The sequence below is a fragment of the Anomaloglossus baeobatrachus genome, chromosome 4 (genome assembly GCF_048569485.1).
Source record: "Anomaloglossus baeobatrachus isolate aAnoBae1 chromosome 4, aAnoBae1.hap1, whole genome shotgun sequence".
NCBI classification, from domain to species: domain Eukaryota; kingdom Metazoa; phylum Chordata; class Amphibia; order Anura; family Aromobatidae; genus Anomaloglossus; species Anomaloglossus baeobatrachus.
Window position 1 is genome coordinate 626,324,160 of NC_134356.1, and position 15,547 is coordinate 626,339,706.

Sequence of the window (15,547 nt, forward strand, 5' to 3'; positions counted from 1 at the left end):
TTTGGCTGAGCAGAATGCTCCCTGACTTTCCATTACTCCTGTTGTCAGTATTCATTGGTATAGGTAGCTTTTTTGCTGGATTCATGTCTCCCCCTTTTTGACCCAGCAGGAGCTCGCCTTCCACCCAGCTGCTGATCATCGGCATTATCTTGGTGCTTAAATACCCCTACAGAATTACTTATACTTGATTTTGTATGAAATTCTCTTTTTCAATAAACATTTTTGAAAAATAAAAAAAATACCCCTTCCTTCTTGCACTAATGCTGGTGATATTTTCAGTTTATTTAAGCCTTGGTTGCAAGCAGGTAGCGTGTACTCTCTGTGGTATCGTTGCTGAATACTTTGCAGAACTTCTACGTGTGTCATCTGTAGATAAGTTGTTCATGCATTTTCCCCCTGTGTGTCCTCCTTTTGTTGTCTATAGTTGTTTAGTGGGGTTGACGAACAGCTCATCCCATCCGTTCCCTATTTAGACCCCAGCACTAGGCATATCTAGGGTCAAGTATCTGGCTCGGTGCAGAACCTATCTAGGGTGGTAAGGGACCCCAGCAGAAGGTGTGGTCTGGGGTCACCATCTTCCCTTTCCCTATACACAGGGTTTCCCTTCCATTTCGCAGTTCGCTTGGTACTTCCCGGGATTTAGTGTGACACTAGGGATCTGGACTGTCCCCACCAGGTGAGGATGCACCAAGGTGACTGTTGACCATCAGTGTCCTACTGTGCTGATAGAAAAAAAACGATCAAGGCAGCACTCCATAAATTGCATAAAGGAAAGACCCTTATTGGCCCATGAAGTGTGACCGCAACGTTTCGGTTCCTGAGAACCTTTCTGAAGCTGTGCCGATATCTGTCTCAAAAAGTTGACTCTCTACCAAAGGCTGTCCAACTTCTGGGTTCATGTGGGGTTGCATATGTTGAGGGGGGAAGGAGATAGTGGAAAAACAAACTGTGGGTCATATAAAGTGCCAGTATATCCCTTCCAACTTATTGTGATTTATACTGATATTGAAGGCTATGTTTTATCGGTCTGGTAACTAAGACGCTTGGCGAATTCTCACATCTGTGTAAAGTGTCAGATATTATTTTATATATATCTATAGATAATGGTACACGGAACCTTTTAGGGTTTCATTGATCTATTCACAAGTTTCTGAATGTTACAGATCTGAGTGGGACATCAAAGAAGGTCCTATTCTGATCTGATTTTAGGATCAGTCTAGAATGTGTGCTAAAGGTCTGCACAACGACACTTCTCAACAATGTGTGAATGAGTCTTTACAGGCGATTTCCTTGCCTCTGTGTCCTCCATGATGTCATTGAACTCTGGCTACGGCCTAGTTAATAGGAAGCCCTTTGAGATGTCATCAGGACAGACCCCGGTCACGTATTCTCTTCCCATCAGCATCATTAGCTAATTGAATGAGGAAGTCTTTAAACCATAAAGTGGCTGGGAACAGCAGACTGGTAATACTGATATTGTCCAGGTCCTTTAGTGTTGTCTTGTTTGGTAATTTTTGTAATTTGTTTGTGCCAATTGCCAACATTTTAATTTGGAAGATCGCGTGTAACACTGAGATGATGAGGACCTCATTTATTACAATTGCGAAACTGCGTAAGACTGTTCTGATGGTACGAAAATTACTATACTTTGTAGTGTTCTCGTCTAGACATTGCCATTCATGTATTAGTCCTTAGAATCCCTAAATGTCGCCATAGGCGTATAATATTAGTGAGCAGACATCAGTCAGATGGGACATCAGATAAACTGTTAAGGAAATTCCGAGCCTTAGGGTACCGTCTCACTAAACGACGTACCAGCGATTCCAACCACGATACGACCTGGTCAGGATCGCTGGTGCGTCACTACAGGGTCGCTAGTCAGCTGTCAATCAGGCAGATCTCACCAGTGACCAGCCACCAGCGACTCGTGTAATGATGCTGCGCTTGGTAACCAGGGTAAATATCGGGTAACTAAGCAAAGCGCTTTGCTTGGTTACCCGATTTTTACCCTGGTTACCAGTGTACACCGCTTACAGGCTGCCAGCGCTGGCTCCCTGTATATGTAGCTAGGGTACACATCTGGTTACTATGCAAAGCGTTTTGCTTAGTTACCTGATATTTACCCTGGCTACGTGTACAGGGAGCCAGCGCTGGCAGCCTGTAATGAACCAGAACAGTCTGTGACGATCAGCGATTTCACAGCAGGGACCAGGTCGCTGCTTAGTGTCACACACAGCGAGATCGCTGATGAGGTCACTGGTACGTCACAAAACCTGTGACTCGGCAGCGATCTCGCTGTGTGAGAAGTACCCCTTAGCTACCTGGCCGAAGTGGGTTTTATTTGCTTTCCCTGATAAGTAGTGGTGTCTGGCACCCAATCATTACCCATGCTCTGTTGAAATAAGACCTCTTTCACATGTCCGTGGTTGTGGAATGTGTGGCATCTGTTTTTCACCACAGATACCCATTATAACCCATGGGGCTGCTCACTTGTCCATGTTTTTCTGGCAGCACGGATGACACTGGCCAATACAAATCTATGGGTCTGTGAAAAACGTGTACAGCACACGGATGGCGTCTGTGTACAGTCCACGTGCTGTACGTGTTTGAAATTACAAAGCCTCTTCTATACTTTGCAATGTTATCCTTTCTTTATCCACTCCGGAAAAAACACTGATGATAAAAATGGACATGCTGATGACAGATTCAAAACACTGATGACACCGGTACAGTTTTTCACTGACCTGTTTTAGGCTTTGTGTGCACTGGAAAATGGAATTTTCTCAAGAAAATTCCGCAAGCACTGAAAGATTACCGCACCCGCGGTAAAAAAACGCGGCAAACCGCATGCGGTTTGCTGCGGCTTTATCGCGGTATTGCCGCGGTTTTGCCGCGTGCGGGTTGGTACATGTGCTTTAATGCATTCAATGCAATAAAGCACATTGAAAAAAAAAAAAAAAAATTTCCATAGATGGATAGAAGAATAGATAGATAGCTAGATAGTTAGAGGGATAGACAGAGTCCCTGTGAGCACACGCTGCATTTCTCACGGTCGGTAATGTGGTTACATTACCGGCCGTGGGAAGTGCCCTGTGGTCACCTCTGCTGTCTCGCTGCGAGGCTGCATTCAGCGCTGTGTCTGTGTCAGTCGCGGCTGGATGCAAGCATCGGAGGACGTGGATTACGCCGGAGCTGTGTGGATTACGCCGGAGCTGTGTGGATTACGCCGGAGCTGTGTGTTTCGGGGGGGTTAATAAACGGGTGAACCAGGAGCTTTTTTGTGTTTTATTTAAAATAAAGGATTTTTCGGTGTCTGTGTTTTTTCACTTTACTTACGGGTTGATCATGTCAGCTGTCACATAGATGCTGCCATGATGAAGCCTGGACTTAGTGGCGGCGATCCGCTGCCATTAACTTCTTATTACCTGGATCGCCACCGTATCACGGCATCTAGAAGAGCTGGGGACACTCCGGTACTGCCGCATAATGGATGCGACAGTCCCGAGGCAGCTGCGGCTGATATTCTCGGCTGCGGGAGGTGGGAGGGAGGCGGGGGACATTAACCCTGCCCCTCGCCCTCCCCAGCCTGAGAATACCGGGCCACCGCTGTGTGTTTACCTCGGCTGAAAGGTAAAAATACAGCGGAGCCCACGTGTTTTTTTTTTTTTTTTTTTTTTTTTTCTTCTTTCTATATTTCCGTTTGCTTTCTATGTGTATTCTATATATGTGTGTGTGTGTGTGTGTGTGTGTGTGTGTGTGTGTTTACTCTGCACGGCTTCCTTTTCCTGTCATAATGACATCACTTCCCTGCAAACCGCAGGCAGCGATGTACATTACCGCAGGTAAACCGCGAAATACCGGAGGGTATAACGCAGGAAAACGCAATGAATCGCACAGAATTTGCTGCCTGCGTTATTCCCTGCGGGATTTCACAATTACATGGCAGTCAATGGAGTGAAATCCTGCAGCGACGTGCGGAAAAGAAGTGACATGCAATTGTTTTTGCTGCGGGAATCCCGCAGCAAAACATGCAGCTGTCAAATTCCGCATAGTGCGCACAGGATTTTTTTGTTCCATAGGTTTTGCTGGTGATTCACTGCAGAGATGTTATGAACATTTTCTGCCGCAAAACCGCAGGAAATACCGGTAAGTGCGCACAGGGCCTTATACTGCCTGGTGAAGGCAACCTATCGCACATACTTGGCCAAAATTATGATTTCCACAGGTCTCATTTTGACAAGTGCATCACAACTGATGAATGTCCCCAAAGAGACATTGATTCATGGATTCCATGGTTTGGTCAAAAATGAGTCTAGAACGTGTAAGTTTTGGAATGATGAAATCTAGCTAAGAATGAAAGAGGTTGTCCACTACTTTAATATTGATGGCCAAACCTTAGGATAGGTCATCTATGTCTGATTGGCAGGAGTCCGACACCCCGTACCTCCACCGATTAGCCATTTTCAGTTGTTGTTGGTGGCAGCAAACAGCTGGAAATGCTCAGTTCCGGAGCTGCCACATCCTTTGATAGTAGCTATGGATGTGCAGTACCCAGCCACTATCAGAAGAAGGGGCAGCTTTGGAACTGAGCATTTTTGTCTGCCACCACCGGCACCGAGAACCGCTTATCGGTGGGAGTACCGGGCGTCTGACCCCGGACGATCACACATTGATGGCCTTAGGGTAGGTCATCACTGTTAGAGTAGTGGCCAGCCCTTTTAACTTGAGTTCCGGAATGATGTTCTGTACAATAGTTACATCAGCCAATGGTTTAACAATCATGGGATGACTAGGCATGACGTCTCCCTGTATGACACATCACAGTTCCATTACTTGCTTCAATATAATGCTCCGATTTGGCATTCTGTGGCTCTAGTGATTACTTGCTACTGGCTGCGAATATTTACATGTGACTAATTCTTAAGACAAAAATGAAATGGCCTTTGTAGTGATATGGTCCAGAGACTAGGCAGCTAACGCCACGTTTATTGCCAGACTATTGAGTTTACACAAAGCAACTTAGAAAATTAATAGTCTGAGGCCCGAGAATCTTGTCCAGGAAAAGAAAAGTAAAAAATGAACTTTTTATTTCATTATTATTATTTTTTTTTATTCCATTTAACAGTATTTGAAAAAAGCCAAGCAACTGGTGTAACCAAAATGTGTGAAGACAAATAGTAAAATATAACTTTTAATAATCACAGATTAAAATATTTTACACACACAACATAAATGGTTGTAAAACCAACCCATAATTACAGTACAAGGAGCTGATGTTATTCAAAGCCCCCACTGTATACACAGAGGACAAGAACAGTAAGGCCCTGTGCGCACTAGACATTTTTGCTGCGTTTTTTTTGCAGCGTATTTAACGCGTTTTTGTGCTGAAAACTGTGACATTGCTTCCCCAGCAATGTCTATTTTTCAGAAGTGCTGTCCGCACACAGCGTTTTTTTGTAGCTGTGTTTTTGTGGTGACCACAAAACGCAGCATGTCAATTATTATTGCGTTTTTCAAAGCGTTTTTCACTCATTGAATTCAATGAAAAATGCAGTGCACAAAAACGCAGCCAAAAATGGATTTCGTTTTTACCGCGGGTGCGTTTTTGTGTGTTTTTTGCGGACAAAAACGCACAAACGCAGCGTGAAATAAACTCCTAGTGCGCACATAGCCTAAGAGAACCTGGTCCTAAAGAATTTTCTCACTGTGTACACAAGTATGATTTGCCCAATATAACATCAATTGTATCCAACCAATGTCTCTAACTGTGTACGCCAGAATCTGATAATCATAATCTAAAACACCTAACAGTGTTGAGAAATGTCATCAAAACATGCATATGGTCATAAAACACTGAGGTGATATAAATCAAAATAAGACGCGTTGTCTAGTAGGGGGGGGGCAAAACAGCCTCACAATACTGCTCAAAGGCAACAATCTGACCTTATACGCTCCTGGGCCTCCCGACGCGTTTCGTAAATGGCTTACTCATCAGGGGACACTGGCCAAGAAAGCGAATGCTTTAGAATAGTACAGACCTCCACCATAGTATGTCCGGGCATATCATAGTGCACTATGCTATGCCCAGACATACTATGGTGGAGGTCCGTACTATTCTGAAGCTTTTGCTTTCTTGGCCAGGGTCCCCTGATGACTAAGTTGCTCTTCTCGATCTCGCCATTCAAATTACATGCCAATTAAGTAGTCCACGGACCTGTCTTGACGCTGGCTGACACAGACCGAAAAGGACCCCTGTGCAAGAACAGTATACGGGCCTCTATGCAGTCCAATAGGTCCTCATAATACACAAGTCCACCTGGTTTGGAGGTGGGAATGGGCCCCGTACCTCTTAGGCACAGGTTGCACCAATGATACGTCCGCTTCTTTCTCTTTAGCAGCCAGGATGCTTCATGTGTCTACTTGCACTGTGCATGACGTCAATGCCTTTTGTAGTTTTCCATTACTGAGGGCCTCTGAGCCCCGGCCGACACTACAAATGAGGAGACTAGAAGGTCTAAAGAAAAATGTAAAATCTTTCTAATAGAACATGGTAATTAAACCAGAATTAGTGAAGTGTTATATCAAGAAAGGAGTCAACCCCGAGGAGCTCAGGCGAAACTAAACACAAAGTAATGTGAACAATAATTCTGTTCCACCTCGGTGATCTCCAGGAAACCAGAGGCGAGAAAAGATGAATCGCTGCCTGCACTACGCACACCATGAAATTCTAGTACCAATTAAAGACCAAAAAATGTCACACCGGTCCCATGGCCCTTCTAAGTAAAGGTTCACGTACAAGATTGATCATTGATCTAGGGTTTATAAGAAAATTCGTTCCTGATCATTGCCTCTTAAAAACATGCCACTGATCAGACGACGAACAAGAAAAATGGGCTGATTGGATCCTTTACGCAGGCAAAAAATCGTTGGCAGCACATTGCTCCAACAACAATATGCATGCTGTACTTGGACAAAATGATCGTAACGACTGTCGTGTTCCGTAAAGATTTTGTTGGCTCATATGAACTGGCCAAATTGTATAGAGGTTGGCGTTGGTTCCTGGGCTAAAATTGGTCTTTGTATTGGTCTAGTAGTGGAAACCCCTTCCTAACTGTAATGTGTCATCAGAAAATGACCTATTGTTTAACCTCATAACGACGGCCGTACGACTTAAAGCGGCGGCAAAACAGGGTACTTATTCTGTTCCGCCGCTTTAAAGCGGCGGCCCGAAAAAACCCTGTAGCGCCCCCCAGCGACCGAAAATCTCGGGGGTTTCAGCTACCGGGGGTAGCTGAGACCCCCCAGATTATGAATCGGGGTGTTTTTTTTGGACCCCGATAATGTGATCGGCGGTATACACCGTATACCGACGAACACATGAAAAAAAAAGAAATGGCCGGTAAAACTGATTTCTTTTTCATCTGACATGATCAAACATGTCAGATGAGAAAGAAATCTAACCCCCTAGTGCCCCCAAAGCCCCCGGTACCGGAGAGTCCCCCCACCCCCACCCCTACCCCCACCGGACATCCAAAATGGCGCCGAAGCGCACAGAAAACTGCCGCCTGCGCCGGCTCTGCAGTCATTTCCCTCCGATCTGAAATGATCAAACATTTCAGATCGGAGGGAAATGTCCTCCCCCTGACCCCTCCTCCGGTACACCGGAGCCCTCTGGTCACCGGAGCCCCCTCCGGTCTCCAGAGCCGCCTCCCCCCTCCCCCCTCCGGAGCGTGGAAGATGGCGGCGCACAGCGCGCGGCCGCCTTCATTCTGCTCTTTCTGCCGCATGTGACACGTCACATGCGGCAGAAAGGTGTCCCCAGGTCCCACTAGGTCACCCGTCACCCCCCCCCCCCCCCAAGCCCCCGGTTATACGTTACCTGTCTGCCGCTCCGGGCCCGCGATCGCCGCCTCCTTCTTCTTCAATGCTGTCGGCGCATGCGCAGACAGCGGCTGTCAGCTGGATCCCTGCAAGCAGGAATCCTGCTGACGTCGCTGATGCACAGGCTCCACTGTGGACCGGGGGAGGGTGAGCGCAGTGATCTGCAGCCACACTCCTCACATGGAGAGGCTGCTGTTCCAGAAAATGGGGGGTACGTTCTGTGAGCGTGCCCCTCATATTCTGGAATGAGGTTACTGCAGGTCACTCTGCCCTAGGTTGGACCGGGGCAGTGTGAGTGCAGTATTCTCAGATTACTGCACCCACACTGCTCATGGGGAGCTTGCTCTTCCAGAAAATGGGGGATACGTTCCCTGAACGTGCCCCCCATATTCTAGAAGATCCAGAGCCGGCGTGGGACCTCCAAAATGGATTACAGCGACCGGAATTTCTTTATTTTCAATAAATTGGTAAAAGAGGAATGTTTCGGGGAGTGTTTTTTCAAATAAATTTTTTTTTTGTCTTTTTTTTTTCTATTACTGACTGGGTTAGTGATGTCGGGTATCTGTTCAGATGCCGTGACATCACTAACCCCAGGGCTTGATGCCAGGTGACATTACAGCTGGTATCAACCCCATATATTACCCCGTCTGCCACCGCACCAGGGCGCGGGATGAGCTGGGGCGAAGCGCCAGGATTGGCGCATCTAATGGATGCGCCACTTCTGGGGCGGCTGCGGCCTGCTATTTTTAGGCTGGGAAGAGTCCAATAACCATGGCTCTTCCCACCCTGAGAATACCAGACCCCAGCTGTCCGCTTCACCTTGGCTGGTGATCTAATTTGGGGGGGACCCCACGTTTTTTTTTTTTTTTAAAAAACGCCTGGGGAGCCCTCCAAATTAATCACCAGCCAAGGTGAAGCTGTCAGCTGTGGTTTGCAGGCTACAGCTGTCTGCTTTACCCTAGCTGGCTATCAAAAATAGGGGGGACCCCACGTCGTTTATTTTAATTATTAATTTTTTGGGGGGCTAAATACAAGGCTAGGCACCCTTTAGTGCCACATGAAAGGCACTAAAGGGCGCCAGCTTAGAATATGCAGGGGAATGGGACGTTATATATGTTTGACATCTATCCATTCATCCATTGTAGCATTTTACGCTGTGTGCCCACAATCAGGGTTTGCAGCGTTTTGGGCGCAGAGTGTTTTCCCTGTGTCCATGACGCTGCGTTGTGCAGTAGAAGCACAGTGGAAGGATTTTTAGAAATCCCATGCCCAATGTGCTTCTTTTCTCCGCAGCATAAACCGACCTGTGGCGCAGCTTCCCGAGCCTCAGCATGTCAATTTATGCTGCGGAGATGAGTGTTCTCTGCAGGTAGCATAGAGCTCCACAGCGGCCTGAACCCAAATCGTGGGCTTGGGCAGCTGCGTTCTCCCGTGGACAACACTCACATCTCTGCAGGAGGCTGACACTGTGTACTAGATGCCGTGTCGCTGGATCATGGCCACATAGCCTAACAGTGAGACATTTGTTGCTACAGCAACATTTTTGTGAAGTACCTGTGGATTCAAAATGCTTACTATACTCCTGAATAAAATCCAGTTTCCAAAATGGGGTCACTTGTGGGGGTTTTCTGATGTATAGGTACCCAAGGGGCCCTGCAAATGTGACATGGTGCCCGCAATTTATTTCAACTTTTCCAGAATTCAAATGGTGCTCCCTCCATTCCAAGCCCTCTCATTTATCCAAACAGAGGTTTTTGGCCACATGTGGGGTATCCCTGTGCTCATAAGACATTGGATAACAACCTGTGGGGTCCACGGTTTGTTGTTGTCTCTTGAAAAAGTGAGAAATTTGATGCTAAAGCAACAGTTTTGTGAAAAAAATGAAAATTTTCAATATGGCAACCTAAGCTTATCAAATTCTGTGAAGTACTCGTGGATTCAAACTGCTCACTATACACCTTGATAAAAGCCTTGAGGTGTCTTGTTTCCAGAATGAAGTCACTTGTGGGGGACCGCCACTGTTTAGGCACCTCAGGGGCTCTCCAAATGCAACCTGGCGTCCGCTATTGATTCCAGCCAATTTTGCAGTCAAATGGCACTCCTTCCCTTCCGAGCCCTGCCATGCGCCCAAACAGTTGATTTCCACCACATATAAGGTATCGCCAAACTCAGGAGAAATTGCACAATAAATGTTATGCTGAATTTTTTCCTTTTACTCTTGTAAAAAAAAAAGCTACCTGGTTGAAATAACAATTTTGTGGTAAAATTTTATTTTTTTTTTTTCATGGCTCAACGTTATAAAATTCTGTGAAGCACCTGGGGGTTCAGGGTACTCACCAAACATCTAGATAAATTCCTTGAGGGGCCTAGTTTCCAAAATGGGGCCACTTGTGCGGGGTTTCTGCTGTTTAGGTACCTTAGGGGACCTCCAAATGCGACATGGTGCCCGCAATCTTTTTCAGCCAAATTTCCTTTCTAAAATTCAAATATTGCTCCTTTCGTTCCAAGCCCTCCCATTTGTCCAAACAAAGGTTTCAGACCACATGTGAGGTATCACCGCGCTCATAAAAAAGTGGTTAACAAACCTTGAGGTCAAATTTTTGGAATTACCTCTTGAAAAAGTGAGAAAATTGATGCTAAAGCAACATTTTTGAGAAAATTATTAAAATTTTCAATATGACAACGTAACGTTAACAAAATCTGTGAAGTACCTGTGGATCCAAAATGCTCACTATACCCCTAGATAGAAGCCTTGAGGGGTCTAGTTTCCAAAATGGTGTCACTTGTGAGGGATTTCTTCTGTTTAGGTACCTTAGCGGACCTGTAAATGCAACATGGTGCTCGCAATCTATTTCAGCCAAATTTGCTTTCCAAAATTCAAATATTGCTCCTTCTGTTCCGAGCCCTCCCATTTGTCCAAACAGAGGTTTCTGACCACATGTGGGGTATCGGCGCGCTCATAAGAAAGTGGGGAACAAGTTTTGGGGTCCATTTTGTTGTGTTATTTCTTCTAAAAGTGAATAAATTTGGGTTAGAGCAACATTTTTAGGTAAAATTTAATTTTTGCTTTTTTTCATTCCACATTGCTTTTGTTCATGTGAAGCACCTGAAGGGTTAATAAACTTCTTGAATGTGGTTTTGAGTACTTTGGGGGGTGCAGTTTTTAGAATGGTGTCACTTTTGGGTATTTTCTGTCATCTAGGCCTATTGAAGTCACTTCAAATGTGATGTGGTCCCTAAAAAACTGGTTTTGTAAATTTTGATGTAAAAATGAGAAATTGCTGATAAACTTTGAACCCCTCTAACTTCCTAACGAAAAAAAATTTTGTTTCCAAAATTGTGCTGATGTAAAGTAGACATGTGGGAAATGTTATTTATTAACTATTTTGTGTCACAGAAATCTCTGGTTTAACGGTATAAAAATTCAAAAGTTGAAAATTGCTAAATTTTCAAAATTTTTGCCAATATTCAATTTTTTTCATAAATAAACACAAAAAATATTGTCCTAAATTTGGTACTAACATGAAGTCCAATATGTGACGAAAAAACAATCTCAGAATCACCGGGATCCGTTGAAGCGTTCCAGAGTTATAACCTCATGAAGTGACACTGGTCAGAATTGCAAAATTTGGTCTGGTCATTAAGGTGAAAATTAGCTCCGTCACTAAAGGGTTAAATTAGGTTTTTGTGTTTAACTGTATTTCTACATTTTGTTCTTTCTTTGTTTGGGGGGGATGCATTTTATTTTCTTGTCCTAAGTATATCTAGACCTGTATTACAAAATTAGAAATCTTGTCATTTTCACTGGGACACTGGAGTAATTTTGGACTCCTTTCAAGAGGGGTTTTCATCAGTTTCATTATCAAGGGCAGGATTACACTGACAGGTAACACCTCTATACCAGCTGATGACAGTATCCACCAATCACTATAGTTGCTGTCACACATGATCCTGCTCCCCCTCTCTTCACAATACCCTTTGCACATTCTCATTTTATATTTTAATACATAAGATAATGTCTTAGTCAGCCCATTGCTTTTATTGTGGATCGTCTGAAAGAATAAGGCTAAGAACGCACTTTGCGTTCTCCTACTTGCAGTTCTAAATGCACATTTTTGGCTTAATTGATTTCACCAAAGTTGCCTTTTTGAGAACTTTAGCGCTGAAAACGCATGCGTATTTCCCGCGTTTTCAGCGCTTTTTGAATGCTTTTTCACCTGTGTTTTGACAGATGCATTTTGAACATCAAGACACTGCTAAATAAAGTTTAAACAGTCAAACGGAATAAAAAAAGAGAAAAAAAATGATCAAATCTTTATTAATGGGAAAAATAATGAAAATAGATATATTTCATAAAATTATAGCGGTAATATACATTTTATCGCTAAAATAGCAATAAATGCATATTTTTCTTAAATTTAATTGTCGGATTATGTGTGTGTGTAAAGGGAGATATCAAATCATTATTTTTCTGTCCAAAAAGCATGCGTTTTGGAAGTCCAAAACACATGTTTTCTGCACATAAAAAGCAGGTAAAACGCAGGAATTTGAAGGAAACTTGGCTTTTGCCATTTCTCATTGACTTCAATGTTAGCAAAACGCACCCAAAATGGCAAAAACAACTGACATGTTGCTTCTTTGAGCGCATGGTTCTTGCCACAAAATATGCAAATTAAACGCAGCGTTTAGAAACGCAAAGTGCGGTCTAAAAATCACCATTTTCCATTGACTTTGCTGGAAAATCAAAACGCATGCCTTTTGGCATGAAAAAAGGTGCTTCTCAAAACGCTGCGGAAACGCAGGTGAAAACGCAAAGTGCGTTCTTAGCCAAAATGTACAAGTCTAGAAGAGGCCTAGTAACCAATGTGGGTTTAATTGATAGTTTGTTTTTTTTTGTTTTTTTTTTTAATACAAATTGTGATATGGAAAAACTTGCCAATATTTTATTTTTGTTTACATCAGATTTTTTGAGAAATATAATTTTAAAAGATAGTCTTATTTTCTGATGCCACATTCCGTTTCACTGTAGATGGCAGCTCTGACAAAATACTGAAAGGGTGGAATGGTGCCAGACTGTGTAAGGCTAGGTTCGCACACTGCGTCTTTTTGACGCTGCGTTTTTAGCCGCTAAAACCGCACAAAAACGCACCTGCGTCGAAAAAACGCATCAAAAAACACATGCGTTTTTGCCGCGATTTGGTGCGTTTTTGGCTGCGTTTTGCTGCGTTTTTGATCTCTGCGTTTTGCTGCGTTTTTCCAATGCATTGCATGGGGGGAAAACGCAGAAAAACGCAGGAAAGAACTGACATGTCCATTTTTTTTTTTTAACTCAAAAACGCAGGTAAAAAAAACAGATGTGTGCGAACAGCAAAAATGAAAACTCATAGGCTAGGTTCGCACACTGCGTCTTTTTGATGCTGCGTTTTTGTGCGTTTTTGGCCGCTAAAATCGCACAAAAACGCACCTGCGTCGAAAAAAAACCGATGTGTGCGGACAGCAAAAATGAAAACTCATAGACTTTGCTGGGGAAGCAAAGTCCTGCAGTTTTGAGGCCAAAAATGCACCCGAAAAACGCCGCGAAAAACGCACTGTGCGCACATAGCCTAATGATGCTGCTCCACTGATTCTGTAACACGCCGAGCCAGACTACAGCTGTGAACTGCTCTGTGGGAGTTTCCTTTTTCCCCTCTATGAAATGACCATCTCTTGATTGGCCAACTTCATGCAGGAGAAAAAGCAAACGCCCACAGAGAAGTTCTACAGTCTACACCCAGCTAGTTGAAGGGAAACCTTGCATCTTTATTACTGGAGAGGGGGTGGGGGGGCAAATCTTTGGAAGAGAGGGACACAGAAGAAAAAGTAACTGTCTGAGGATCAATGGATAAACATCAATTGGAGGTGTAGTCAGGTTAAATTAATTAAAAATAAATGGAGGAACATCTAGTGAAAGGGTTGTCCAATGGTGGTCCCAATGTTTCAGAAGAGACCACCAGTCTTTATACTGAAGTTCCAACCCTGGATTTCCAAGATTTCCTTTTTCACTGTGAAGATATAAATATTTAACATTACTGAAGGAGAAATGGCCTGTTCATAGTCGGAAAACCCAGGAGCTGAGGTGGTAACCTGATCTACACCCTAGAAGCACAGTAGCTCATCGTTCCCACGTGCTGTAGGAAGGAGCACAGCTTTAGTCTCCTCGCCCTAGAAGCAACTAATCCTTGGCTGCTGCTCCAGGTTTTAGTAAAGAAATGCACCAGAAGAATGTTAATCCTCCATTGTTCTTGATCACGAGGGAGGAATATTCTCTGCCTGAACATTACCGGAATAAAAGTTCCTGAATGATGGTAAAGAGTTGTAGGTGTTTACATTTTTTTGCTTGGATCCAACTTTAGCACCATTGATGACATTGCCGTAAAAGTTTGGGGCACCTAAATAGTAACCAGTGTACAATGATCAGCAGTGCCCCCAAGAGCAGAAGACTGTAGAGTCTTGGCCTACGAGGTTGGATGGAGAGTGATTATAGGTCTCTGTGGATCTGTTGAGGTTCTTCCTGGAGGTGGCACTTTTCCTTTACGCCTCGCGTCCTGTTTGTTATCCTGAGTCACTCTGTAAGGATGCGTGCAAGCCAACTGGGGTCCATTAACTATTTTTATGATTTCCTTCTTTTCTAGAAACATTCGTCATAAAATCAAACCTAACATTTCTTTGCCCATAATTTTCTTTCGTGTTGATTCCTTATTAGAGATGTTTGGTTACTGGAAGAGACAGGCCCTGATTCCTCATCGCCTTTACACCTGTTTTTGTTTTGTGCTTTTTTTTTTTTGTTTTGTGTGGGTTATTTTTTTCTTTCAATTCATTATTCTATTTATAGTCTACTTTTATATATGATATCCTGGAAAAAAATATCCCATTTTTGGCCTTGTTTTTAATTGAGTGCTCACTTTATTTTTGTGCCAAATTCATAAAAATGAACTAATAGCCCAAAACAAAAAAGGAAAATGACTAAAAACAAATTAAAATGATGAATCGAGGCCTCTGTTTTTAGGTGTGAAGATCTGATTGCACAATGCCCTTCATGGTCGGATGATCCAATTTTCCAAGCTACGAGAAGTAGTGAAATGCACTTCATATGGTATGGAAACCCATAGGTGGCAGTTTGTCACAATTTCTGGCCTATCAGATGCTGGTTCAAAGCACCACTCCAGCAATGTTGTGTTGTGTGTGATGGTGGTGTTTTTTTTGTTTTTTTTTTTTTGTCCTGGAGTGGGGCTTTTCATCGAAGTCCCTAGTCTTGTACGCACCCTTCCATGTTTTCCCTTTTTGTTCTGCATCACTTCAGGCCCATGGGATCTCCTTTTGACCACATCTTCTCACTGGCTGGAAGTCAGAAGTTACATCACAAACTTTCAATGAGAATCTATGAGAGCCAGAACGAGGCTCTCAGACTTGCATCGAAGTCACCTACGGCACCCCTCGATGAAACACTGGAGCTGCTGGTAGGTGACAAAGTGCGAGAGACCAACTGGAGAGGCGATGATTGAAGGTGTAGATACCAGAGGGCAAGGACACACCACTATAGCAGCGAGGGGGGGGGGGGGGACACACACTGGAGTGGTGCTTTAAAGGGAATAACTAACTTAAATCACGATTATGCTCCTTTTTCTTT

At 43.8% G+C, this 15,547-nt stretch overlaps 1 protein-coding gene across 4 annotated transcripts in view; it reads left to right on the plus strand.

Moving 5' to 3' along the window:
• LRRC8E (leucine rich repeat containing 8 VRAC subunit E) overlaps nt 1-15,547 on the plus strand; it is a 44,476-nt gene that overhangs the window by 13,320 nt on the left and 15,609 nt on the right. Inside the window, exons 2-3 of one of the 4 annotated variants that reach the window (XM_075346330.1) lie at nt 14,927-15,013; nt 15,221-15,377. The exons of 2 other annotated variants lie outside the window; for them this stretch is intronic. The gene's annotated coding sequence lies outside the window, so the exon portion shown is untranslated. The remainder of the gene's footprint in view (nt 1-14,926; nt 15,014-15,220; nt 15,378-15,547) is intronic. One more of the 4 variants, XM_075346332.1, reaches the window with a different exon arrangement.